This window comes from Dermacentor albipictus, chromosome 5 (assembly GCF_038994185.2).
Source record: "Dermacentor albipictus isolate Rhodes 1998 colony chromosome 5, USDA_Dalb.pri_finalv2, whole genome shotgun sequence".
In the NCBI taxonomy this organism is placed as follows: domain Eukaryota; kingdom Metazoa; phylum Arthropoda; class Arachnida; order Ixodida; family Ixodidae; genus Dermacentor; species Dermacentor albipictus.
Window position 1 is genome coordinate 143007471 of NC_091825.1, and position 25947 is coordinate 143033417.

The 25947-nt window shown below is 43.3% G+C and overlaps 3 long non-coding RNA genes across 9 annotated transcripts in view; 2 read left to right on the forward strand and 1 right to left on the reverse strand.

Annotated features, from left to right (window-relative positions):
* LOC139060171 (uncharacterized) overlaps positions 1-15771 on the forward strand; it is a 50825-nt gene extending 35054 nt beyond the window's left edge. For 4 of the 6 annotated variants that reach the window (XR_011514635.1, XR_011514638.1, XR_011514636.1 and 1 more), the window contains 2 exons: positions 5701-5763; positions 14887-15771. This is a non-coding gene — a long non-coding RNA (uncharacterized lncRNA). Of the gene's footprint in view, positions 1-5700; positions 5764-5976; positions 7512-14886 lie in introns of those variants that run through there. The other 2 variants (XR_011514640.1, XR_011514637.1) reach the window with 2 other exon arrangements.
* Positions 1-25947, forward strand: part of LOC139060172 (uncharacterized) — a 113465-nt gene that overhangs the window by 46117 nt on the left and 41401 nt on the right. The gene's annotated exons all lie outside the window — the stretch shown is intronic.
* Positions 7537-25947, reverse strand: part of LOC139060173 (uncharacterized) — a 33446-nt gene continuing 15035 nt past the window's right edge. The window contains exons 3-4 of one of the 2 annotated variants that reach the window (XR_011514644.1): positions 8525-13865; positions 7537-8160 (exon numbers count right to left, since the gene is read on the reverse strand). This is a non-coding gene — a long non-coding RNA (uncharacterized lncRNA). Of the gene's footprint in view, positions 13866-25947 lie in introns of both variants that reach the window. The other variant, XR_011514643.1, reaches the window with a different exon arrangement.

A 25947-nucleotide genomic window follows, 5' to 3' on the forward strand; every position in this document is an offset into this window, starting at 1 on the left:
GCAGGACGCCACAGACGTTGAGGTGAAATGCCTTAAGGACAGAGTCGCCACTCTCAAGTCCACCCTTAGCCTACGCGAAACCTTTGGGACAGACATACCTGACGGCATCCAGTCATTTTCACGCCAGTTAAAAACCATAGCTTCAAGGTGCGAGGACGCCGAAAACAGATTACGTAGATCAAATTTACTGTTTTTTGGCATCAGCGATGAGTCCGGTGAAGATTGGACGACTTCAGAGCAAAACGTCGTCAAACTCTGCGCTGAAAGGCTGGGGCTTACTTTATCAAGCGACCAGTTTGAACGAGTGCACAGAATTGGTCGATTCGCTCATGACAAATGCAGGCCAATAATCGCTAAGCTTGTCACATTTAAAGACAAACAGAATATTTTGGCTTCTGCAAGGAAGCTAAAAGGCTCCCGCTGATCTGTCCGCGAGGATTTCGCGCCAAGCACTCACTTAGCAAGAAAAAAGCTGTTAGAATATGCAAGAGCACAGGACAAACCCTGCAAACTTTCACTTGACAAGATGCGCATTAACAACAAGGAATACATGTACAATGTTGATAGAGACACCGTCGTATTATGTAACAGATAGCTAAAGAAATCTACGGGGGCGCAGGTCCCTAAACTTCCCTCTTCTACTGAATCATCTCGTTTGCTCACAATATCGTACACTAACATACGCAGCATACTAAATAAGCGCGATATATTTTGTTCCTTTATAGAAGATAGCAAACCCGACGTTCTAGCTCTAACAGAAACATGGCTACACCACGATGTTTCAGATAGTGAAATTTTTATAGAAAGTGACATATTCAGCATTTATCGGCATGACCACAATGATAAAAAGGGCGGTGGTGTCTTACTTGCAATATATAAAAGGATTTCTTCTTATGAAGTTGACACCTCATCACTTGAGATTATCTGGGCTGCCTGTCAAACCATTTGTGGAAACATATTAGTTGGTGTCTGTTACCGCCCCCCTGAAGTGTCCCTTCCATTTGTTGATAAACTACGCGAAAGCATTGTTACTGCCATGCAGAAATGTTCAACTAGTTATGTTTATCTGCTTGGCGATTTCAATTTTCCCCAAATCAATTGGCCATGCTTGTCATCGTCGTGCAAGCACGCAACCGATTTCATTGAATTAACCTTGGACTTAAATCTTTCTCAGGTAATCAATCAACCCACCCGTGACAATAACCTCTTAGATTTGGCACTAACTACCGCACCTGAAACCGTGTGTCCTGTGTTAATTTCTGACGGTTTCAGTGACCATAAGCTGCTTCAGCTGACGCTCCGAATTCCCATGTTATTCACTGGGTTTCAACATAAAAAAATTCGGGATTACAACAAAGCTAACTACATTTCCATCAACAGTGACTCATTCTTTCAGTCTTTTTCCCAACGTTCCGTTAACGAAAACTGGATACTTTACAAAGACAAATATATTCCGTACGTTTCGGCAGCGAACGACAAATCTAAACCATGGTTCAATAAAAAACTTCGAACACTACGTAATAAAAAAAAAAAAAACGTCTGTACCGCAATGCTATAAATCAGGAGAGTCCTCATGGAGCAAGTACAAAAATTTCCTTAGCGAGTACACTTTAGCCTTACGCACTTCTAAAGACAAGTACTTCGCTCATGACTTACCTTCTCTCCTGAAGACTAATCCGCAAAAATTTTGGCAACCGTTAATACCCGGTCACACTTCTGATATTTCTCTGCTAGACGACAAACAACAACCTCTTTCAGACGGGGAATGTTCATCACTATTTAATGCATATTTTTCTTTTGTTTTTACGAGGGAAGACCATTCTGATATTCCAGTGGTTCCGGATTACGATTACCCATTTATGGCACCCATAAATATCTCAACTGAAGGCATTGTTAGCCTCATTAACGGACTTAAAACCACATCTGCTTGTGGTATTGACAATATTAACACTAAGCTATTAAAAAACACAGTATATACTTCAAGTGTCATCCTATATCATATCTTTAAGCAGTCCTTGTCGTCTGGTGTCTTGCCCGTTGACTGGAAGATTGCGAAGGTTGTCCCCATTTTTAAAACTGGAGATAGACATAGGCCTGAAAACTATCGCCCAATATCGCTAACACCTGTGTCATGCAAACTATTTGAACACATAATCGCCTCGCACATTTACACGCACCTAGAAAAAAATAACTTTTTCTTTCAGAAACAGCATGGCTTCAGGAAAGGTCTATCTTGTGAAACACAGTTAGAATTTACCACCGATCTACATAGCAGTATGAACAACAGTCAACAAATAGACGCCATTTTCCTGGACTTTTCAAAAGCATTTGATCGCGTTGCCCATTGCTGGCTCATTTATAAAATATCTCATCTAGGTATCGACTCACTAACCCTTTCTTGGCTTAGAAACTTTTTCTCCTTCTCCTGTCACTGAGGTCACGTCTGGTGTACCACAGGGGAGTGTGTTAGGGCCTCTGCTTTTCCTAATATTTATTAACGACCTACCTTCAAACATTTCCTCCTGCATACGACTGTTTACCGACAAATTAATTCTATTAACGATCATACTGCCTTGCAGCATGACCTTCACATTATTACCGACTGGTGTAATATATGGAAAATGTCTCTTAACCCTTACAAATGTAATAATATATCATTCTCACGCAAGTGCACTAGCTCCATATTCACATACACCATAAATAACACGAACCTGTCACGTACCACTACTTACAAATACCTTGTGTAAACCTCACTAGTAACCTTTCTTGGTCTCCGCATATCACTACAATTTGCGCAACTGCATCTAAAACCCTTGGCTTTCTGAGGCGCAACTTGCAAAATTCATCTGCTGACGTGCGTAAATTAGCATACCTGACATTTGTACGCCCGCAATTAGAATTTGCATCAGCTGTATGGTCACCACACCAAGAATATTCAATAACCATGCTGGAACGCATCCAGAACAGAGCTGCCCGACATATAACTCGGAATTTTGATCGAAAGTCAAGTATAACGCAGATCAAGCTCAATATTTCTTTACAGCCCCTAGACATCCGCCGGAAGATTGCTTTGCTCTGTCTATTTCACAAATATGTTCATTCCGATAAGCCATGCATATTACCCCTCAAAACCCCCGTCCGTACGTCTTCAAGATTACATAATCATTTTAGCTTCTAGCGCATTTTCGGTAAAACCACTGCTTTCAATTTATCTGCTGTACCTCGTGGCATATCCACTGGAATGGTCTTCCCGATGATATCGTCACGATAACTGATCGTAAAATATTTCGTGAACGCCTGTGCATGCTTTTTACATAATCTCCTTCCTTTTATATATCCGCTATGCTTGATCATGCTGTGCTTTTTGTTTTTAGTTCAGCCACTGTACAGTTGTCTTAGGTTTATTTTTGAGTTGTTTCCATTGTACTTAACAGTTCTTTGTTACATTGCCCCCCTTACTCAATACCCGACAGGGCCTGTAAGGTGTTTTCTAAATAAATAAATAAATAAAAAATGTGCAGCGTCGGTAAGATTAGCATTTCCTCTCTTCATGGTGGATCTACACGACGGACGGCGCATCACGTGACTACGCGTCACGGATTTGTGCCGTCCGCGCGTCATCCGCGACCCCCACGGACAACAAGGGCGCGATCTTGTACGCGTTCCAAACTCGAACGGAGGCGGTCCGTTCTTTCCGTCGCGAAATTGGCGGTCCGTTCCGTTGCGTTTGTCCGACAGCAGACAACACGGAATGATTGACAGCAGATATCACTTCACAATTGACGTCATGGCGTTCTTCACCGTTCAAACTGACCAACCATGTGCGGCTCGGTAGAACGGACCGCCTCCGTTCTATTTTGGAACGCGTACAAGATCGCACCCCAAATGCCGTGCTATTTTTCGCATCCGGATTTTGGGAGTCGAATGCTGCGGATTTAGCCTAGCATGCTCTACAGTCTGGCAACAAGCGCGGCTTTGGGATCTTTCTGAAACAGCTTCATCGCTGCTGACACCATTCGTGTCTGTTCGCGAGCGTGCGATTCGCACAAGAGCGACTGAAATGAACCTGAATGGATGAGGTAACTTTGTTCTTACATCTCGTGGAGCAGTTCGCCGCGTTGTGGGACATGGCTCTCACCGATTACGCGGACACGAGAGCATAACAAGACCTCTTTCGATGAAACAAGCACTCGTCATCATCCAATTTGGACAAAACGACAGCCATTGCGGCCAACCGTCGTTTCCTTTCGATTGCCATTTTCATTCAGAGTGAAAAACACGTATGACAAAGTCTTTGTTACACCGATGGCGCCATCTAGAGTGAGTAGAAACAAGCAATCATAATAACTTACGTCCACTGAGATCCGCCCGGGCCGCCACAACATCGTCGAGGCCATGTTCAGCCATACAGCCACTCTAAGCCTACACGCAGAGAATCTGAGTATCTCTTTCGGAAACGGTGCCCACTCATCACGAATAGATTGCTGTTGAAGCTTCTGGGCACAAATATAAACCAAATACAAGCCTCAGTTTGAAAATTATGGGTCACACAGTGGACGATGACGACTTGACAGGTTCGAGGCGGACGGCAGTCGCTTCGGGTGGTGCCGCCATGTTTATTTTTCCGGCGCGGTCGTCTGCTCAGTCCGTCCGTCGTCTGGATGGGCTTCGCAGCCAGACGGGCGGCGGATTAAGCGTCCGCGGCACAGATTTGCATGGAGCCGTCCGGCGTGTGGATACACTATCAGCGTTGACTGCTGCATTGTGGCGTGGTGGAGCACTGCCATTACGAATCCCCTCACACACTATGAGCTACCAAGCTGCACTAAGACCAGTGCACCAGTTTCAAGGATTACAGCACGCATGCATGCGTACTCAGATGTGCATACATACAAATTCTTGATTACGTCTCTCATTGTACTGTTACACTAAGGTACGTTTTAATACTGGATAAAATTGCTGCTTGCTTTGCACATCACATAGCATTAATTATAAAAAATTCAGCATGTGCATATTATAGCCGGCTATAAAAAAAAAAGTTACGGGGCTCCTTCCAACACATCATGCTATGTTTCGCAAGCTGTTCCAACAATTAAATAGATGATTACACAATGGTGGCCGCTTTTCATAAGTTAGCTTCGCTGGAATACATCCGTGTTAGTGGCAAAGCATACGAATTTGGTTTCGTGTCTTGGTGAACTGTGCAAGCTATTTCCGGCCCAAATTTCTTTTTAAAGAGTTGCACGCATTCACCATCATCATCATCCTACCTTAAAGTTCAATGCAGAACGAAGGAGCCTCCCTGCAATTATCATTGTCTTGCACTAGCTGATGCGAACTTGTGCTTTCAAATTTCATCATCTCACCTAGTTTTCTGTCATCCTTGGCGAAACTTCCCTTCCCTTGGCGCCCATTCTGCAACTCTAATGGTTCTCTGGTTATCTACCCTATGCATTACATGGCCTGCCCAGCTTCATTTTTTCCTCTTAATGTCTACTAGAATATCGACCATCCCTATTTGCTCTCTGATCCACACGGCTCTCTTCCTGTCTCTTAACATTTATCATTGCATTGCTCTTTGTACGGTCCTTAACGTGTTCTCGAGATTCTTCGTTAACCTCCAGGCTTATGTGCCATACTGCATGCTTAGAAGAACAATGTATCCAAGTTGACATTTTCAAATTCCCCGATTTTTTTCAGGTTTTCACCAAGTTTCACGTCAAGATGGGCTGACACCATGTCACCTGATGCTGTCACTCTCTGGTAAGCATGTTAAAAAAATAAAAACAATGCAGTTTGAACAGTAAGGAGTAGTGTTTATTTTATTCAAAATAGAAAACTGAAACAAGGGGTTTGTAAAATGCACAGCTACTAAAATATCTTCGAAAGAAACTCGGTGCCCTTTTACTCTGTGAAGGCTGACCAGCGGAGCTGCGTATGTGGGCCCCTTAATGGTGAACTGCACTTCTGCCGCAGGTCAGCCTGGTATTGCACTACCTATGGGATTGGCCCATGTGTGCGGAGTGCTTAAAGCCTGCTTCATCTCCGCTGCAGGTTGGACTGGCATTTCACGACCTTCGGGATCAGCCCACATATGGGGAGTGCTTAATGCTTGCTTTACTTCTGCCTCGGGTTGGCATGGTATTGCACTTTCTTCGGGATCGGCCCATCGTATGAAAAATTGTTGGTCTATGCGCGGATGCGATCTGCCAGATCTTAGCAATAGACAGCTTCACTGTAAAAAAAAAGTGGTCTAGCTCACGGCAAATAGTCAAACATTTTAAAATGCGAATAAAAAGAGATGCATACAAAAGCAAATAGAGCTATTTGTATCAACTGATAGCAAGCTCATTGGTATTATGCCCGAACTTTGTCACATATCAGATTCTCCAAGCAACTGGAAAGTCAACCTCAACTGTCCTGAGATACTCTCAGACTGCGCATAATGCTTCAGTGTTGCATTTCACTGCTTTAAGGGGTTTATTTTGGTGTGGATGTGGGTAACCTGCATCTTAGTGTAAGCCAACACTTTGCTTTTTGAGCTCAAGCTCCTTCAAAGAGGCGGCGGCACAGTTCCTTTCCCAGTCATTCCTCAATGCAATGGTCCTTCCTATTCTTGTCCTCGTTCCGCTGCGTGTTCGCCCCATGGACCATTTGAAGCATCCTTTTGGTCAGTTGTACAGTCCGATTTTTCAGAGTCCCTAAGGGCCGCTACAATGTCCAAAAAAAATGAATGCATGTCTTTTACTGCCCTTAAGGGCCCAAATCGCCACAGGCACGTCCAAAAAAACTCTGGTCTGCCAGTACACTGATTAAGAGTGTCTCAAGTGTGTCTTGCTTCACTCTTGAGCAGCACTTACTGACTGCACAGTAATAACAAGCTCCACCAAAGGGCTAGATTACTTCTGTACTACTCCAAGTGTTCCAAAAAAACTTTTGGAACACGAAGTAGAAAAAAAAATTCTGCTCCTAAACTGCTCCAGAATGACAACTTTGTGCTTGAAATCCTAAACTGTCTTGACCACCACCACTGAGGGGTTAATCTTCAACATCACTTACGTACGTAAGATAAAATCTTAAGTAACACTTACTGGTTGTCTAAACATTTTGAAATGGTTTCACAGGTTCTAATTTAACACTTCTTATATGCACTTTTTAAAACATAACAGTGAATAACGATTTTGGTATTAATTTCGGTAACATATTTCAGTATTCTGCAGTTGATTTGGAGGATTATGCGTCATCACTGGTCTGCAATTATGGAAGTTTAGAGATAAAAAAGTGGGGGCAAGAATGCCGACGTTTTACACATTGTCGTTGTACAGAACAAAACCTATGCAACTTGCTATAAAACTTGTTTATATAGTATTTGAAATTACCCTAAGAGAGTATGTAAACAGCTGGGGTTTCATAGTTCTAGGTTCTTATGTTTTCGACTAGCACCTCCCTTTAAATGGCAGTAAAAGGCATGCATTAATTTTTTTTTTTTTGGACTGCCTGATTTTCTAAATGTTTTGTTTTTGCAGTCCTCAGGGAACCACCCCTTGCCGCCAAGAAAAAGCACCTTTGACTGTAGCAGTAATCAGTGATTCGCCTAATTGGCAAACAGTTCAGTATGCCAAACAGCCTCGAGACAGCTGTACCTCTGACAGAAGGCACTAATACACAGTGCAATGCACTGTTTCTGCACCCTAGACTGTGGGATTCTCATCCCGTACTCTTGGGTCAAAGGAACGACAATACAGTAGTGCAAACAATCACAAAGGCATTTATTGCACCTTTCATTGATCAATGCCCGCTAGCCAAGTTGCTATCCACAAAACATGCCAATGGGCGCGCGACAAATCGCGGAAGTCCGACTCACCGTGACCGGATAGCGAGCGAATATGTTCGCCCCTTGCTGGATCCCAACGCCTGGTTGTTCGCGTGTACGGTCACGCGAACGGTCATATAAGGCCTCACGAGACGGTCTTGCAGAAGCATGGATCGGCGCACGCCTGGCATGTCCGCGCTGCTTGCCGTCCCGAACCAAAGAGGAAGCGTGTTCTCCCTTGCGCCCCCAAGTAACCCTGCCGTGAGGCGGCGTTGGCAGCGCAACACCCGCGCCATCTCTCGCATGGCCTGGGGCCCGCGGCGAAGCCGCAATGCAGGAGACGGAAGCTATACAGGAAAAACAACATATCAGGGGACGTGCGACAGTCGCGCATCCCCACAAGACAAATGTGATAAGAGCTATATTATGTGACCTATCATAACTGCGTGGTGCCAATACAGACAGGATATGCAGGGCATGTAGCGATGTGGACAGTAGCAATGGAATGATATCACCAGTGTACACAGCGATGAATTCATTCTTTCTCTGTTACTGATAATCGAGAACTGCATCAATTAAAAAATGTGAGAAAAATTAAGAGAAAAATCATGTGTGAAGGAATACTACTCATCATATCTATTGCAATTATTCTCAGACAGCATTCCCTCTTTTTTGCTTTTATTATTAGTGCATTTATATAGTACTGCTCACCTGCTGTTCCATGTGTTCCATCGACACATACACGATCAGTTCCAAGCCTCTTGAAAAGCTCCTGTTGTGGTGTGGTCATGATGACTAGCATAAAATATGTCATCCAAAAGGTCCTCATTTTTTCTCTAAAAGAATGTCACTTTTTGGTGTTTAAAGAAGAGCAATGGGTTCTCCTTTTCACTATGCATCCTCTCAACCCAGAGTTGCACGCTCACATAGTCATTATCATGCAGCCACTCGGTCTTTGAGACTCTGGCATCCCTCATTATGTTGCGGAGACCCTGCTTGCTTAACAGGTTGATGCGGTGCAATGTCTCATCCACGTTGGACCGCACATTATCCAGTACTGCATCAATGGACACGCCTTCTCGCAGCTTGTCTTGAGAGAGTAGAGAAAAAGTGTATATTAGTTGAAGCATAAATAACTATTACCGAGCACGCAAGGAAGTGAAATGGGCACTGATGAACATTTTTTAATATCATTATTTAGAATTCCTTTAATATTCAATTACATTGACTTACAAAAACCTTTTGCAATGGTGGGTGTTAAATAGTTCAAGCTGTCGCAATTTTTGTTCTTTTTAGGCCAGCTCTTTGCAAGGACATGGTGCTATGCAGCCTTCAGCTGCTGAAGAGGCAAAATTACATTTCTGAATTACACTACACGGTTACATTACATTTGAAGAGGCAAGATTACATATTTAAGTGTTTCAATGTTTGGTGTCATTGATAAACCGTCATAGGGATTATCTGCACCAGTGTTATCAGGTACGTAAGTGAAGAAATTTATTGTGTGTACCAAGTTTACAGCTAGGCTGCCAATTTCATCCTTCACTGTTGGTAACCTTGTTCGCACAAAAGACATTACTGAAGCATTGTGAAAGCATTGCACTGGACTGGACATGTGAAGATTGTGGTTCATATCCTACCCAGGGCAAAAATGTCTTCCACTTTTATTTCCTTTACTAAATATTGCCATTATTTACAATTTCTATCCTTCAGTTAGGACTTCATTTTCCAATTGCATTCCATAGCAGAAGTTATTGCCACTTCCATAGTGGCATGCCACCATAGAAGGGCAAAACAGAGTCGGCAATCGAAAACGTGCAGCATTTCCAGATTAACTTAAATATAAACATCACTATTACTGACTGCATTGATGGACATAATTTCATTAATGTCAATATAAAAACTGTCAATTAAAGCTTTCAGCAATTATTTATATAGTTGATTTATCAGTCATTCATCCATATTTACGGAGCAGACACACCTGTGAATGTATGCTTTGAAGGCTATGCAGTCATGTGGGTTTTTGAGTTAAAGGTATTATTTCAGTCAAGTAGAGTACTGACTGGACACTTGAAGCTGTTTTACGAGTTCACGTCTAATACTCAGGGTGTCTACCAAGTTGACATTTCGAAATTCCCCAAGTTTTCCAGGTTTTCCCTGAGTGCCACTGCAAATTTCCCTGAGTGATGCAGAACTATGTTTTATATCAACACGGGCTGAAACCATATCGCCTGATGCTGTCACTCTCTAGTAAGCACATGAAAAAAAAAGCAACTTAATCCAATTTGAATACTAAGGAGCAGTGTTTATGTTATTCAAAAAGAGAATAGACGGCAGGGGTTAGTAAAATGCACAGCAAATAAAGTGTCTTCGAAAACAATTGCAAATAAGGTTGGACATTATCAAATACGAATAAAAAGGAGATGCATACAAAGGCAAATATTTTCTAATATGAGCTATTTCTATCAACTGATAGCAACCTCAGTGGCATGAGGCCTGTACTCTGTCACAATTGAGATTCTCTCTCAACAGCTCGTATGTCAACCTCAATAGTCCTGACATACTCTCAGCCCACGCACGATGCCAGAGTGTTGTGTTGCACTGCTTCAAAGAGTGTATTTTGGTTTGGATGAGGGACACCTGCACCTCGACATCAGCCAAAACTTTACTTTTTGAGCTCAAGCTCTTTCAAAACGGCGGCAACAAGCTTCCTTTCTCATTTATTCCTCAATGCGTAGGTCACTTCTGTTCTTGTCCGCCTTCCGCCACTCGTTCGCCCCAAGAACCATTTGAAGCATCTTGATCAGTTGCACAGTCCACGACCGATTTTTCGAGCTCCCTAGGGGCCGCGAAAACGTCCGAAAAATCGGCCAGTTGGAAAAAAATAAATGCGTGTCATTTTCTGCCCTTAGGGGCTCAAACCGCCACAGGCACGTTCGAAAACGCTCTGAAGGCCTGTCGGTACACATATTAGGCATACCTGTGCTCGTACTGTGACAGGAAATGCCGGGTGCCCGTGTGCATAATTAAGATATACATACTGTATTCCGTGGCGCCCCTTCCCACGCTTGTTATGCTTCACTGCAATACTTTTCCGTAAGCTTTACCGAGTAACATTTCTGTACAGTGGCGAAGCTGACTTTCACGAACCGGCATTATGCAACACACCGTGTTTTCCAAGTTTCTAAGCCAATCGCAAGGACCACAAAGGTGGAGTCCGTGCCATTGCTGACAGCAGCGAATTCTTTCAATAAAAAGTTCGGCACCCAATGGCAAGAAGCTTCGTAGCGAACGTCGAAGCAGCTAGGCCTAGCATTGCCGCAGTGGTGGCAACGGGTGCCAGCGGATCTGCGTGCGAGTGCCGGTTCGAGGCGGCGAAGTAATGAAAACGGCAGCGGTGGTGCCTTTGATTAATGCCGTTTCGAACCTGCGGTCGCGGCAAAACGTCCGGAAAATCTAACGGCAAGGAGTTCTTGCGTCGGAAATTTCACACGTTCTGATACGTTGACATTATAGGGTACGAGGTGGCGCCGCGAAGCCGTCCAAATTATCAGGAATCTGGAAAGTCGCTCGTTGACTGTACACTGGCAACTCCTCCTGCCAACGACGAGTCATTACGATTCCTGTCTGCTACTCGAGCCAGCATATTACCGCGACTTTCGACCCTTTCAATAAAATTGCCGCTAATTTTCCCTGATAGAGGCCCAAATTCCCTGAGTTTTCCCTGACTTTTTCCAGACTACTCAAAATCCCTGAGAATTCCCAGTTTTCCCGGTTGGTAGGCACCCTGAATACCCCTGTCACACGGCAAATCTAATGTCATTTACAACGAATGACATTTGCTGATAATGCCATTTCTTTAGTGTCACACGGTAAAACATAAGGACATTTTCGTATATGACATTTACAAACAAATGAGTTCGCCAAACTCATTTGCATTAGTTTGGAACTGAATGTGTATCCTCGACACCACAAGTTTACCAGTGTTTTGCAAACAGTACATGCTTCTTTGTTGTTTTAACAAAAAATCACTGTTATTCTATCCATTTTATTACCTAATTATTGCTTTAACGACGTTAAAGTCCATCAGGTGCGTAAATACAGAAAACTACTCTCAGTCCAGTGACCAGACCAGCCGTCTTTAGCTTTCGCTGCAGCAGTTGTGTTGGTTCTCACCGGAGCATCGGCCGCGGCCACTTCAATTGACTTGGCATAAAAGCGTGCGCGTGTTTACCTGTGGCACGCGCCAAGAATGAGGATATTAGAAGCTCGCATGCACATCAGAACGGCGTTGACATGCAACTTCCCTTCTCTTACCACTTTAGCAGATGTAGCGGACGCACGTATCGTTCTCTTCGCCCTGTTGCTTGCCTTAGCTCGACTCGACTTCGTTGGCAATGTCGACAAGTTAGTGATCGAACGCTACGGTTTGAAAGCAACGATCACGTATTCTAGTGGAATTTAGCATATTGGAAAATAATTATTGGACAAAAGTGAGTTTGAGGCGTGTCTTTTTTTTTTTTTACTATCGTCATTGTCATCATTTTCAAATGACAGTTTTCGCCTTGTGGCAGCGTGCTGCAATAATGACATTAATCGCAAGAAATGTCATTTGTTGGAAATGACATTAGATTTGCCGTGTGACAGGGGTATAAGCCTAATTATCGTGATCGTTCCAATCATGTTTCATTCACATAGCCGATTCATGAGCATTCAAAAATTTAGGTACCATATTTTCCAAACCATAGGTGCCACTATTCTTTTCATTTTCGTCCAAGCGTATTATACAACAGTGTAACTTATATATGCAAGACCAACATGAGACACTCTTTTTCTCCAGCAATGTACTTGCAGTTTATTTTACCTGCTAGAATGTGCGGCTCATGAAATTTTTTTTTTACTGAAGTTTAGTGCCCTGAAATAGGTAAGTACGACATATTAGGATAAGTGTATAAACATGCACAATCGCATTTCACGATGCTGACCCAAGTTAAGATAGATGCATCTTATACAATGAGTTATATACACATAATTTTTCTTTGAAGGTTGTGAAAAGAGGGGGAAAGGAACTTGTACAACAGTTCAAATTATAGTCCAGAAAGTATGGCACATGGTTTGTGAGCCCTACATATAGTAGAGTAAAATACAACTTGAGCTGATGAAAGTTTCACATGGAAAGCACATCTGCTGTGGATGACCTACAGTAGTGGTGAGAGGTCGCAGTTTCATCGATGTCTGTAATACTTGCACATCAGTTTCGGCAAAATGGCAGACATAATTATGTACAATGCACCTTAAGTAATCCCAAGTGGAAATTATTCCAGCTTACTGCTATTTTGAGACACTGAATCCCACTAGGATCATAAGTCATACCAATCCAGTTAACTGCAAGCCTGAAAAATAAAGCAGAAAGAGAAAAAGCCACAGTCTGCTGCGTGGCCTACAGTGCACCAGGAGGCACTACACCTTCCTGCTTGGTACATGAAATGATGCAAACAAGTATAACTAAAGTTGTTGCCTGCAATAAGAATAGCCATATAGGTCAAATATAGGCCACTGGCTGTGCCAAGGTAGTTGTTACCACTGTGAAATTGGAGAACGGTTCCCTTTTTTCTCTCTCTCTCTGAACTCTTCAGGCATTGATACAATGTAGCAAAATGATAAACATGTTTATGATGTCATTAACTATAATGCCCTGCAGTCAGTAAAGGTGGCCTCGAATGATGTGGAAATCATGAATTTCAAGCGCACTAACATGTGCTCCAAGTTCACTGCATGGTCTGGCATGAGTATTGCCTTGTATTTGGGGTGTTGAAAACTCAACAACCACTCTTTATGTATTATAAAGCAGAGCAAAAGTGGTTTCTTACCAGCAATAGCAGCTCATTCCGACTTGGACAGAAAAACACGACCCAGTTCAAAGTCGTGGCCTCTGTGCTTGAATTGGAAAACCACATACATACCTGTGTTGTCTTCGGTCACAGCCATTGCCGCAAAACATCTTTTTCCACACTTAACACTTGAAGGCCGCTTCAGCTTTTGTTTACTGTAGCTGTGGAAAAAGATAACCGGGTGGTTTATCCTAACTTAAGCACTGGACTTCCAACACATGCTTAATGGTGGTTCTACTACACCATTTACACCATTTAGCTACTATTCAACTTGCCTGAAACCTGGCTACGTGAACTGCGCAAAGGTGCGGTATTTTCACGCTTTCAGGGCAACGCAGCGTTTTCAGCAGGGGTATGAGAAGAAGACTTAAATATAGGAAACAAATAGTGAACGTGCAAGTAATTCAGTTTGAGATGGATCATCTACTAGACTTTTCAAATATTGAGTAATATTTGCAGTAATGCAATGGATTGCCCGAAGTCAATGCATTGCATGCAGCATTTCAAGGGCACTTGGTTTGTCTCTAAACAAGAACACAAAACAAATCTGCGTTTTTACATGCCAATACCACGATCTGATTATCAGGCATGCCTCTCTCAGTAAAAGTCTCGTCCTGGCTGTCAACACCAATCGAAGGAATTACGATATGCAATGCTAACAGGGTACGGTGACAAAATCAGCATTCATAGCAAGCACAAGGCATGCGCTAAGACCCATTGACCACTGGAAGGCACACAGTTTGCATTGCATACATGTATTCTTGCATGTGGTTCAGAACTGTATGGCAATTTTCACTCAGCTGCTTTCATTAGCCCACAAAAGTTTTATTTAACTATTTACAAAGGCTTTCTACCTACTCAAATAAAAGTACTTGCAACATACTGGCATGGTACCAATTGGCTGGTTCTGGGTGTTAAAATTTTCTTAAATGTGTAAGCATCTCTATGCTTACCAAACGTCCATCACGCAAGATAAAAATGTGGGCCGATCCCAGAGATAGTGCAATACTGGGCCAACCCACGGCGGAGGTGAACAGCCTTCAAGCACTAAACAAAGTGAAAAGTGCACACAATATAGATAGAGCATGCAGCAGCGAGTGGCTTTACCTTTGTTCTGCCTGTCGCTACCACGAGATCGCTCGCAAATCTCTCAGCACACACCGCACCCTGCCCCTTTCGCAGATCGCTTTCAAGATATGGGCCCGCTCTTCAAGGCAAAGCGACGAGAACACGGCGTTCAAGATATGGTCCACGCAACGCATAGTGGTTTGACGTAGATGGATAAGGCACTAAAGAGCAGTATCAGCTTATAATGATCAGAACGTCATCAGCACACCTGGCGCTGCCGTCTGCAGCAGTCCGTGTTGCTGCGACGCTGCTGTTTATACCGGTCATATTAACTTCCATAACACTTTTTTTTGTTCAAGTACTCTAAAGAGCCCAGGAGGCATAGGGGTGGGGGATGTTACGATTGGCTAGCGGGGATAGTGACCTTCTGGCTTCGCTGCAATGAATCGCTTCGTGAAGCCAACAACATGCCCCCTTCGAATAGCCCTTCGGAGCCAGTAAGGCTAGACACGTTTGGCGGACAGGATTGTTAGCTGGTTCGCTGTCACCTTCACGGACCAATTGGAGCAAGAAAACTCCTGGAAATGTTTGTTCTATGGCGTTCTCCCATGTACTCTGGTAAAAGTCACAGTCATGCCAGATTCAGCAGCTAACTGCAGAGTCAGCTCAGGAACCAAGACGTGCCAGCTTGAGTCAAACGTGACAACACCTGTCTATGAGGCCCCACTCATTTTGGTGTGTTCAGTAAAACAAAAGTGCAAGAGAGTGTGTGAACCTTCGCCCTCAAAGGCGGGTACTTCGACGACTTTGGACGCTTTGGTTGGATGAAGGTTGGATGGCAGCTTTTCCTGGCCTAGGGATCTAGTAAGGGCAGAGAGTGTTTAAGCAGACATTTTCGGCTGTTCAGTGTGCATCTCAGTCATGCTAGACTGATCAGATGTAATGTTCTCCACTCTTCATGTAGATATTGTAAATAAATCCCCTACTCCTCATTCTTAACGAGAACAAGTTCCTCCCTTCAACAACATCCTTAGCATGAATGAGTCGAACAATGGTATGGGCCAGGTACCCTTTTCATGGCAGACACCAACTCTTACAGGGATTACAATGAAAGGAGCAAAAAATACCAAAAGTACACAACTAAACAAGAAATATGAATTGGAACAACATGAATTAGTGCAAAAAAATGACTTATTACAGGGTATATACAATGTGTGAAAAAAACATAGTGATGACAAGGGTCAAGGTTCCTAAAATACTTATCACAATGAGCTGGTTCACATTACAAAACAATGGAAAAAAATTTAAGTATAGATTACTAAACAGGAAAGCAAAATTGCATATTAATAAGAACATCAAGAAATGCAACTGGAACAGAACAGCAAGGTAAGAGGTAGTTCAGATTTCTAGGAACAACTTCAAATTATGTACAAATGAGTCGTGTCAGATAGCGAGGAGGAGAGGTGAGTGGAAAAACGGATTAGTGTGGGCGAAGATGGGTGCGATTTTAAGTTGGTGATCAAGCCGTCAAGACACACGTCACAAGCTAGTCTGATATTTAGAGTAACGTGGGATAACCGGTTGGAGTAAATGAAAGAAGGACAATAGTGTCAGAAGCCTGCGTATATTGAGAGGAGCTAAATTAATTTAATATTTGATTTCCGTAACTCTAGATGTATGCGAGTAGTTTCTTGTGATGAAGCGAGCAACCTTATTTTGCAAAAGACTCGAGTTTGTGCTCGAGGTAGGCCTCGACACAAACTAGAGTCAGCGTCAATTAAGTAATTAATTAAGACACAAACTAGAGTCGGAGTCAATTAAGTAAGCGAGAAATTTTGTCTTGGAGTTAGCCGAGTGCAAATAGTGCCTTATGAAGCCAAGAGATGTGGTTGCTTTAGTAGAGTTTGCCGTTTTTACACTCTGCTAAGCAGCTGAGCGGAGCGGATGTGCGAATGCACATGCGCCCTCCGCTTAGCTGCAAGCGGGCTGGCGGAGTCAGAAACACGGTCCGCTTACAAGCTGCCTGAGCAGAAGGTTGCTGCCATTTTTTCCTAGCAAGGTGGTCGATGCACACACCCACTCTGGCTTGTGCATCGAGGCACCTTGCCTGCCTTGCTCTTTACAAGATAGATTTGCACAGATGAAGACTTATGTCTGCTAGAAGGTGCGCATGCTGACCCATTTGAAAACCTCGCAGCGCGGGAGTATGTGATGCACGCTGTGCAGCATGTTAGCATCAGAAAGGATCAGATTGTATGCAAAATGCAAGCTCGCTGGCTATCACGTGGCATTCCCCAAGATGGGGCTTTATTTTCCACTGGATAAAATGGACCGGTAACACATTACAAGTTCATGTTTAGATGCTTTATGGACAAATAAGCTATATGTATTCGTTTTACTTATAAAAGTTTTACTTATAGGTGCTTTTATTTTGTTTCATTACCCTGAATTCGGCCAGAAGGCACTGCAAATACGAAAGGAACATCAAGCGGAAAGCCAGAGAAGCCGAGATAATCTCGTGGGTGGCGGCAATGGAAAATAAACCTGCTACGAGTAACTACTGAAGAGGAAATAAGGATATCGGGAAAGAAACAATCTATTATAACTCAAAGGGAAGTTTATTACTTTCTGAAATGAGCTCAGGATGCCTTAGAACACGCACTTATACAGCAAAATATAAGAAGGAAGAAGCATGTGCTTGCTGCGGTAAAGCTAGGGAAACAATAGAGCATGCTTTACTAGAATGTGAAATATCTCCCCAGCAGTAGATTTAGGCACCACTGGCCTATACACCATTAATAAAATATATCCAGAGAGGGAGATTAAGATGGACTGCAATGATTGTAATGGCATCATTGGAATCGGACATATGCTGGCGGGGTGTCCTGCGACTCTCCCCAACCTCGTTGAAGAATGGACACAGTGGGAGAGAAGGATACAAAGCGCATTGTTTCAGGACCAACTAAGGGCAGTCCAGGGGGCCCATGATGTCGCTGAAAGGCTTGGCCTGACAGTGCCAACGTGGGAGCGGCCCGCCTTGGCTTGAGAAGTCAAGCCTCTGGACCTCATTACAATAAAAGTTTTCACACACACACACACCATTGGCCTGCTTGAAGCCCTTGGGTTCAGCAAGAGCAGGGGGAAAGTAAAAATGTATGCAGTGAAGATTGGTGGACAAAAAGTAGGGAAACGACAAACAACAGAGGCTTGCAAAGACAAAGTTCAGAAAGTTTGGTTATGGGAAGTCATCGTGGGTTTTTTTTTTCTTTGTTAACATAGGTCGAACATTAGGCAATACAAGAGCTTCATGGCGCAACCCACACCTCTTTCCAAAGGGGACACTCGTAGCACCTATCCATCCATCCCTCTGCTCCGCTAGGCTAGACATACAACTAAAACGTGCAATCACCCACCACTCCACCATGTGGCTAAGCGGGGAAACTTGGAGCGGGGAGAACTGTAAAGACACTAAACTAAAACATTCTAGTGAAAATCACATCTACGCAAATGTTCCATGACAGATCGAATGACAAATGAACACCCAGATATTGTGAATACCAAGGCTACGGGCATGTTTTATAATTTTGTAATTACATAACACGGGTTTAGCTGTAGTCCTGAATCTGATAGCTTTTGTAATATTAATGTTGATTTCCGCTTGCTTACTGCCCCACTTACAGAGATTGTCTAGGTAAGATAGAAGGTAGCAGGTATCCTCAGGGTTACTAGATCACGCAATCATCAGCAAATAGTCTATGACCATAAACGCCTACCATTACTAATATCGTTAATGTAATCTAAAAACAAAATAGGCCTGAGCATGGAACCTTGCGGTACTCCAGATTTGACATGATTTAATGGAGACAAATGGTCATTGATGAAAACTGATTGCTACCGGTTAGTTAAAAAGTTGGTAGTCCACCTAGTTATTCTCACATGTATGTTAAGATCTGTCAGTTTATGAATAAGCCACAATTGAGGAACCTTGCCAAAAGCCTTCGCAAAGTCCACAGATATTACATTGATTCGATAAAAAAGATAATCAATCGTGTAAAAGTCCATGCCGATTGATAAAGAAAAAGTTTTGTTCTGTAAGAAACTTCATTAGAGCAGATGAAATGATGAGTTTGCAGTACATGCTGGTAAAGAAATTAGTCTGTAATTTGATGGGTTAGACGAATCACCAGATTTAAATATGAGAATTATGCAAGCTGCTTTCCAATCATTTGGGACGCATCCCGTGTCAATACATTGCTGAAAAAGCTTGGCTAAAATGCGACATATTGCAGGTTTGGATATCTTAAGAAGTTTAGGGCAGATGCCATCACAACCAGGAGCAGAGTTAGTTGGAAGACAATCGATACAGGACTGTACTACTTCAGAAGCGATATTAATGTTGTGCATGCTTGAATGCAAAATAGGGGCCTGAAAGCTTCTAGGTACACCAGTCTCATCTGTGAAAACGGATGAAAAAAACTTGAATTCAATAGCAACACGTGCCGGAGAAAGAATGTTACCATCCTTAGATAACGGTACCGTCAAGTTCGATAATTTGGGTTTCCTAAATTTTTGTGTCATTGCTAAGCATGTCTGAAATGTCATGGTTGAAAAATTTATCTTTGGCTGTTGTTGTTACAGTCCTGCATAAGTGTGCGTGCTCACGATAGGGCCTCCAATCTTCCACAGATGCTCATAGTTTAGCTCTGCAATATAATGGTTTCACATGCGTCACAAACCAAGTGCTTTCTGTGCAGGCTGTTATTTTGAATTTTGGAATATGCTTTGCTTTTAAGTGTGATCAGCCCATCATGAAGTACCCAGTTTGTGGCCGTATCCTTGAAAAGGGGTTGATAATGACATTCGGCTGCGTGGAGATGAGCAAGTGGTACAATGCTTAAGCGTACTTAAGTCCCAGAGGAGTTTCTGCATGAATTTTTCAATTGTTTATGAAGGTTTCTTACCTATTCAAAGGAAAGTGTTTGCAACATACTGATGTGGTACTAATTGGCTGCTGCTGGCTGTTGGCCTTGGTATCTTCCTTCGCTGTTGAGCAGCATTTACTGAGTGCGCAGTAATAATGAGCTGCACCAAATGGCTACACATTACTGCTGTACTACTCCAACTATTCCAAAAGGACCAATTTTTCTGCTCCAAAATGCACCACGACTACTTATTTCCTAGTCCAAATCCTTAACTGGCTAGGCCACCACTGCATGCTGACACACCACCCACTGTGGGTGTGGGCTGTATTAGCCAAGTCTCAGTAAGACAAAAATAACTGTGGCACTGTTCTTTTTGAGCTTTGTTACTTAATGAAAAGGCTTTGAATTCAGGCCACCAGTGCTGCAATAAAGTATTCCTATTCCAGCCGCCCCACTTGTTAAGAGCTGCATGCCACCTGCATTACTGGCTGGGCCAGTCACTTGAAATCGGTGGACTATAAGGTTAGAGTAGAATCAAACAGAAGAATTTTTTTCATATACTGGCTTTGGACGTCCCCAAATTTTTGGGATGGGCCTGCTATAAATTTTACGTATTCATAACATAGGAAGGTTATGACGACATGTAACCCAGGCAGGCAATGCTTTTGGAAACGAACTTTAAACTTTGCCACTCCGACAGTGGTGAATAGAGTGATCTGTTGTCATGTTTAGCAGTACTACTTGCATCTGACCGCTGGATGTATTGTGTCACTGTTCATTATTTATTACATGTGCTTATACCATGTGCTCCAAAAAGATGTTCCAATCATTGGTGCAATCTACTAATACCAGCTACGTACTTTCGCAATGTCTCTGTAGGCATCTCTTTAAATCTTTTTATGTCTAACACGATACACAAGGACTCCCCTGTAATCACTGACACAGAAATAGTACAGTGTAGTTCTAAAACAAATGTGCTTAACTCATATTGGTGACAACAAATAGTTTAACATTGGTGCTGTCATAGGTCTGGTTTGCGATTACAGCCGACGTCTTGTGGTTGATTAAAAGAGTTCTTTAACAGCAAGGTCCAGCATTACCAGAGCCTGATGGCTTGTAGACCCACCATGTTGTATTAGTGGTTTTGGTGTTGCGCTGCGAAAGTGAGGTTGTGGGATCACATCTCGGTCGTGGAGGCCACATTTCGACGGGGTTCGATGAGGTAAAAATGCAATGCCCGTGTACCGTACGTTGAATGCACGTTAACGAATCCCGCGAGGTGAAAATTAATCCGCAGTTCACCGCTACAGTGTGCCTCATCAGATCTTGGCTTTGGCACGTGAAGTGTCAAAATTTGAATGTTTTATTAACCGCAGGTACGGTGGCTGCCTAGTTCCTGCGTCATTTTAGATTACCTTTATCGTTAATTTCTACCTCCGTTTCCTCTGTTTGGGCTCCCTGGGACTAGGCCATAGTGGCTATGGCTAGACGCACCAATGAAAAAATCTACGAGTCTAGAAGCGTTGCAAATTTCGGTTCCTTAAAGTCAACTTTGCCATCATACACTGCGGTGAAGTATACCACGAATGCAAAGGGGCCACTGTGAGGGGACACAGCACGAATTCCTTCATTATACACATGCATTCCAGTTTTCTGTCACAGTATGAGCACGGAGACAACTAATAATCAGAACTTTATTTCTAAGAAGTCGTTACAATTTGTTGGGGTCCGTCAAGTGAGAAGCTGTTGCAAACAGCTTGAAAGTGCTTGACAGCACAGCAGTCAGTGTAGAAGAAAATAAAGCACGCATATAATTATATATTATATATTGACACGTGTATACATACATTTATCGGGCGACCACGTTTCGCCGCCTAACAAATCTTATCGCACAGCGCGGCACGCGCCTGCATGTATCCGAAGTTTCTGGAAAGTTATCGATGCTTCTATCCGCTGTCTGTTGTCGCTGAACCTTGTGTTATCTGATTTCATCGCGTGACGCGAATGGTGTAGAACTTTGTGGAAGGCACACGAGCCCCAACAAGTCTGGAACATTCGATGACTACTGTATAAAAGCTGACACGCTGGACCAGCTGATCAGATTTTCGACGATTGCCGACTGTGTTCGCTGCTATCATTGTGCTTTAAGTGTAGGCTGTTTTGTGTGCACAGGTTCGCCCAACAAAAGCTAGTTTTGTCTTTCACAGTACTGCTGCTGTGTTCTTTAACGTCACTACCACGTGACAATATAGTGATATACTACATACTATATTAGCTCGTGCTTAACAATGGTAATTGCACAGTTATAAAATAGTAAAGAGGGGTGGACAGTGCAACTGTATGTCCCAACCGAAACTAACATGAACACTGTGTGTACAATGTATATATACATATATACACTGTGTTCATGTTATGTCATGTTCATGTGTGTGTGTGTCTGTGTGTGTGTATATATATATACATATAGAGAGAGAGAGAGAGAAAGAACAGCGCATTAGGAACTTCCAGTGACAGATATACATACATTTGTTCCCGCGTGCAGGCATCATGTAATGAATGATCCTAGACCAAAAATTATTTCGCGTTTCCGGATAAAGACATGAACATTAATAATGCCTTGGTTTTCATACTTATTTAGAAGTTAAGGAACATTACAGGTTAGCGATTGCATTAGATAAATTGTTAGCCTTTTTGGCACGAGCCATCTATCCTGGCTGTAGTCCCGACAGTAATTTTACAAGTGAAGAGACTTTGTTAGAGGAAAAAATATGAATACAGTAAAGGAAGGCCATTCACATCTGGCAGTTTGAAAAGTGGTGATGTTGTGTGGAGGTATGGAATGTTAGAAATAATTCCGACGAGCACGTTTCTGAAGAAAAAGCTTGTGTTAGTGTTCACGGTGGTGCCCCACACACGCATGCAGTAGTTAATGTGAGACGCAAATAGTGCTGGGTAAATTTGTAATTTCAACTGTTCTGGAAAGAAATAATATTTTTAAGGCTGTTGTGGCTGGACCATCCCAATGAAGTGGAAAGGAGCGCGTTCGCTTTAGGAATGACATTGCAAGCCTCCAGACCAGAGACAAACAGGCTGGTATCATCCACATATAGAATGGTTGTTGCCTCGGTTTCTGCGAGGGTTCATCGAGCAATAAGGTTCCCAAAGAGCTCCAGCCCCACGGGAAGGTGCGAGGTGAAGTCCGGCAACACTCATGCACGCGGCTGTTCCCCCACTCTCCATTCCCCCCAGCTGCGCTTTGCTTCGCTGCACCGCTCATTCTTGGCTCAGCAGCCGTCCGACATGGAGGTTCCCATTGTTGATCCCGCCAAGTACGAGATTCGTTCCGTAATTCGCTTTTTGCACGCCAAAGTGACTCCACCCGTGGATATTCATCATCAGTTGACAGAGGTGTATGGCGACAAGTGCATGTCCGTTCAACACGTCCGAAAGTGGTTCAGGGAGTTTAGTGCTGGTTGAAAGAAAGTCCACGATGAAGAACAGAGTGGAAGACCGTCAGTTTCGAAGGTGGTTATCAAGATGGCCCAACGCAAAATGCTTCAATCGAGGAGGATCAACATCCGTGAACTTATTGCTCAAATTCCTGGAAGTTCTTACGGTACAGTGGAAAGAGCTTTGACTAAAGTATTGGGGTATCAGAAGTGTTGTGCTCAATGGATACCACAGCTATTGACATCAGACTACGAGGAGAAACGCCTTGACTGTGCTCGCCAGTTTCTTCAAAATTGTCAAGAAGATAAGGAAGGATTGTTGGACTCCATTTTTATGGGAGACAAAAAGTGGGTGTTTCATTTCACTCCCAATATGAAATAAAAATCCAAAGAGTGGCGTCACCCAGAGTCACCAGTCGCAAAGAAGTTCAAGCTCCTTCTGCTGGCAAAGTCATGGCCACTGTTTTTTGGGATCATAAGGGGGTACTGCTGATCGATTTAATGGAACGTGGGACAACAATGAACTCTGAGAGCTATTGTGCAACACTATGAAAACTCAGGCAAGCTATCCAGAACTGCCGGCGAGAACGACTGGCAGCCAGTGTAACACTGCTTCACGACAACGCTTGACCTGACATCTCCTGTCAAACCCAGGAACTTTTGACAAACTTTGGGTCGACTGTCATGCCGCACCCACCGTACAGTCCGGACCTCGCACCTAGTGATTATCACTTGTTCCCCAAGCTAAAGGAACATTTGAGTGGCCAACGCTTCCGGAGCGATGAAGAAGTCGGAAGAGGTGAAATGCTTCCTCAACGGGTCGGCGGCAGACTTCTATAACACTGGGATACAGAAATTGGAGCACTGTATACAAAAATGCGTAGAAAAAGATGCCGATTATGTAAGTTTCATCTTTCCAATAATGTAAATTTCTATGAGAATAAACAATGTTGTCTTTTTCTAAAACTGATGGGAACCTTATTTCTGGATCAACCCTCGTATGTCTATCATGTCATTAACGTAAATGTCGAAGGGGACCTAAAATGCTGCCCTGTGGGACACCGAACAATATTGCCCTGTCGGAGGAAATACTATTTCCAATGACAATGTATTGCCTGCAATCAAGCAGATACGAACACAACAAAATGTGTCATTCCGTGTACACCGTTGGCAGTCAACTCTGTTAATAGAATCTTGTGTTGCATTGTCAAAAGCCTTGCTGTAGTCAATAAATATCCGGACTACTAGGTTTCATTTTTCTAGCTTCTTGATTAACGCCTGCTGAACAAGCAGTGCAGTTTCGGTAGAGCAGGTCATCAAAGCTGTTTCTCCATCGCCAGGGTTCGTGTCATGCTCTCCAACCATGATTCCTCGCTCCTTTGTGCCCTCCAGAGGGGCATGGTCATGGACCCCCAAACAAGGGGCTTAAATCACCACAGCAATTAAACTGCAATTTTTCGCTTTTAATATGCTTCAATGCAATACACTGCATAAGCTTCCTTGCTTAACTCAACTGTAATGCGGCAGAGGTGACTTTAGGAACACTTTCTAGACATACCAAACATTATGTGCATTCTGGTCGGAACTACACCTGACTTAACATTCCGACACGTCGGCATATGGATGGCCCTTGTGCAGTTTAAGAGCACGAATACGCATGCTGGTTGTGGCTTGAGGAAATGTGATTGCTTAAACAAGTTTCAATGCCAATGCCCTAGACTGAGCTTCACCACAATGCAGTTGTGTTATGCACTGGAGCTTCCGTTATGTATTGCGGTCCATCACTGCAGCAACGTCAGAACCAGCTTTGAATGGGTGTCAGGTGAGTTATTAGATGTCTCGGTGCTCATACTGTGACAGATGACGGCACATGTGCGCATGTATAGTCGGGAACATGTGCAAGGCTGTGTTGCAGTCTCGTATACGGAGCTTGCAAGATGGGCGAAGCAAGGGCCCAAATCACCACAACCCTGCCGGAAATAGCTCTAAATCCCTGCCTGTACACTTCTTAGGGTCTCGGTGCTTTTACCGTAACCGGAGATTGCACATATAATAGTATATTTTCAAAACTGAGCTCATTGGAACATCTTCCTGTTCATGCTACGCACACAAAAATGAGGAAAAGGAGAAAAATTATGCAGATCCCACACCCTGTGGGAATTGATGTAAGTGAAGCTTTCCATGCTGGATGCTCTGATTGATGATAATTAGCAGTGTTGACGGCTAAAGCTTAATTTCTTCAACATTTAGGCTAACATGAGATTGGTGAATTGATGTTAAACGTTACCTTGTGGGCACCACTGCTGTTTGCCTGCGTAATAGGCAGAACACACAGGGAGAGGTGTTTGCATGAGGCATTTTAGTGGGCCATATCTTATAACCCCTGAGAGGGTTGAGTGTTGTCATTTCCTCATATGGCACATCGCGTTATGGCAGAAGTATTAAACTTGAATTGGATTATGGGGCTGTACGTGCCAAAACGACACTCAGATTATGAAGCACGGCATAGTGGCAGACTCCAGATTAATTTTGACACCGTGATGTTCTTCAATGTGTCCCAAAATCTAAGTGCACATGGGTTTTCTATTTCGCCCCCGTCGAAATGTGGCTCCCACGATTGGGATCAAATCCATGACCTCTCGCAATGCCATAGCAGCAAAGCTAATGCGGCAGGCACAGAAGTGTTGATTTGACGGTCAACCACTTCTGTAGTGTTTCCTGGACGCTGCGGTGCATTTTAATTAATGCGGCTCTGCTTCTGCACGCCCTGTGCGAGTTGCCCGCTTGACATATTTGCATGGTGT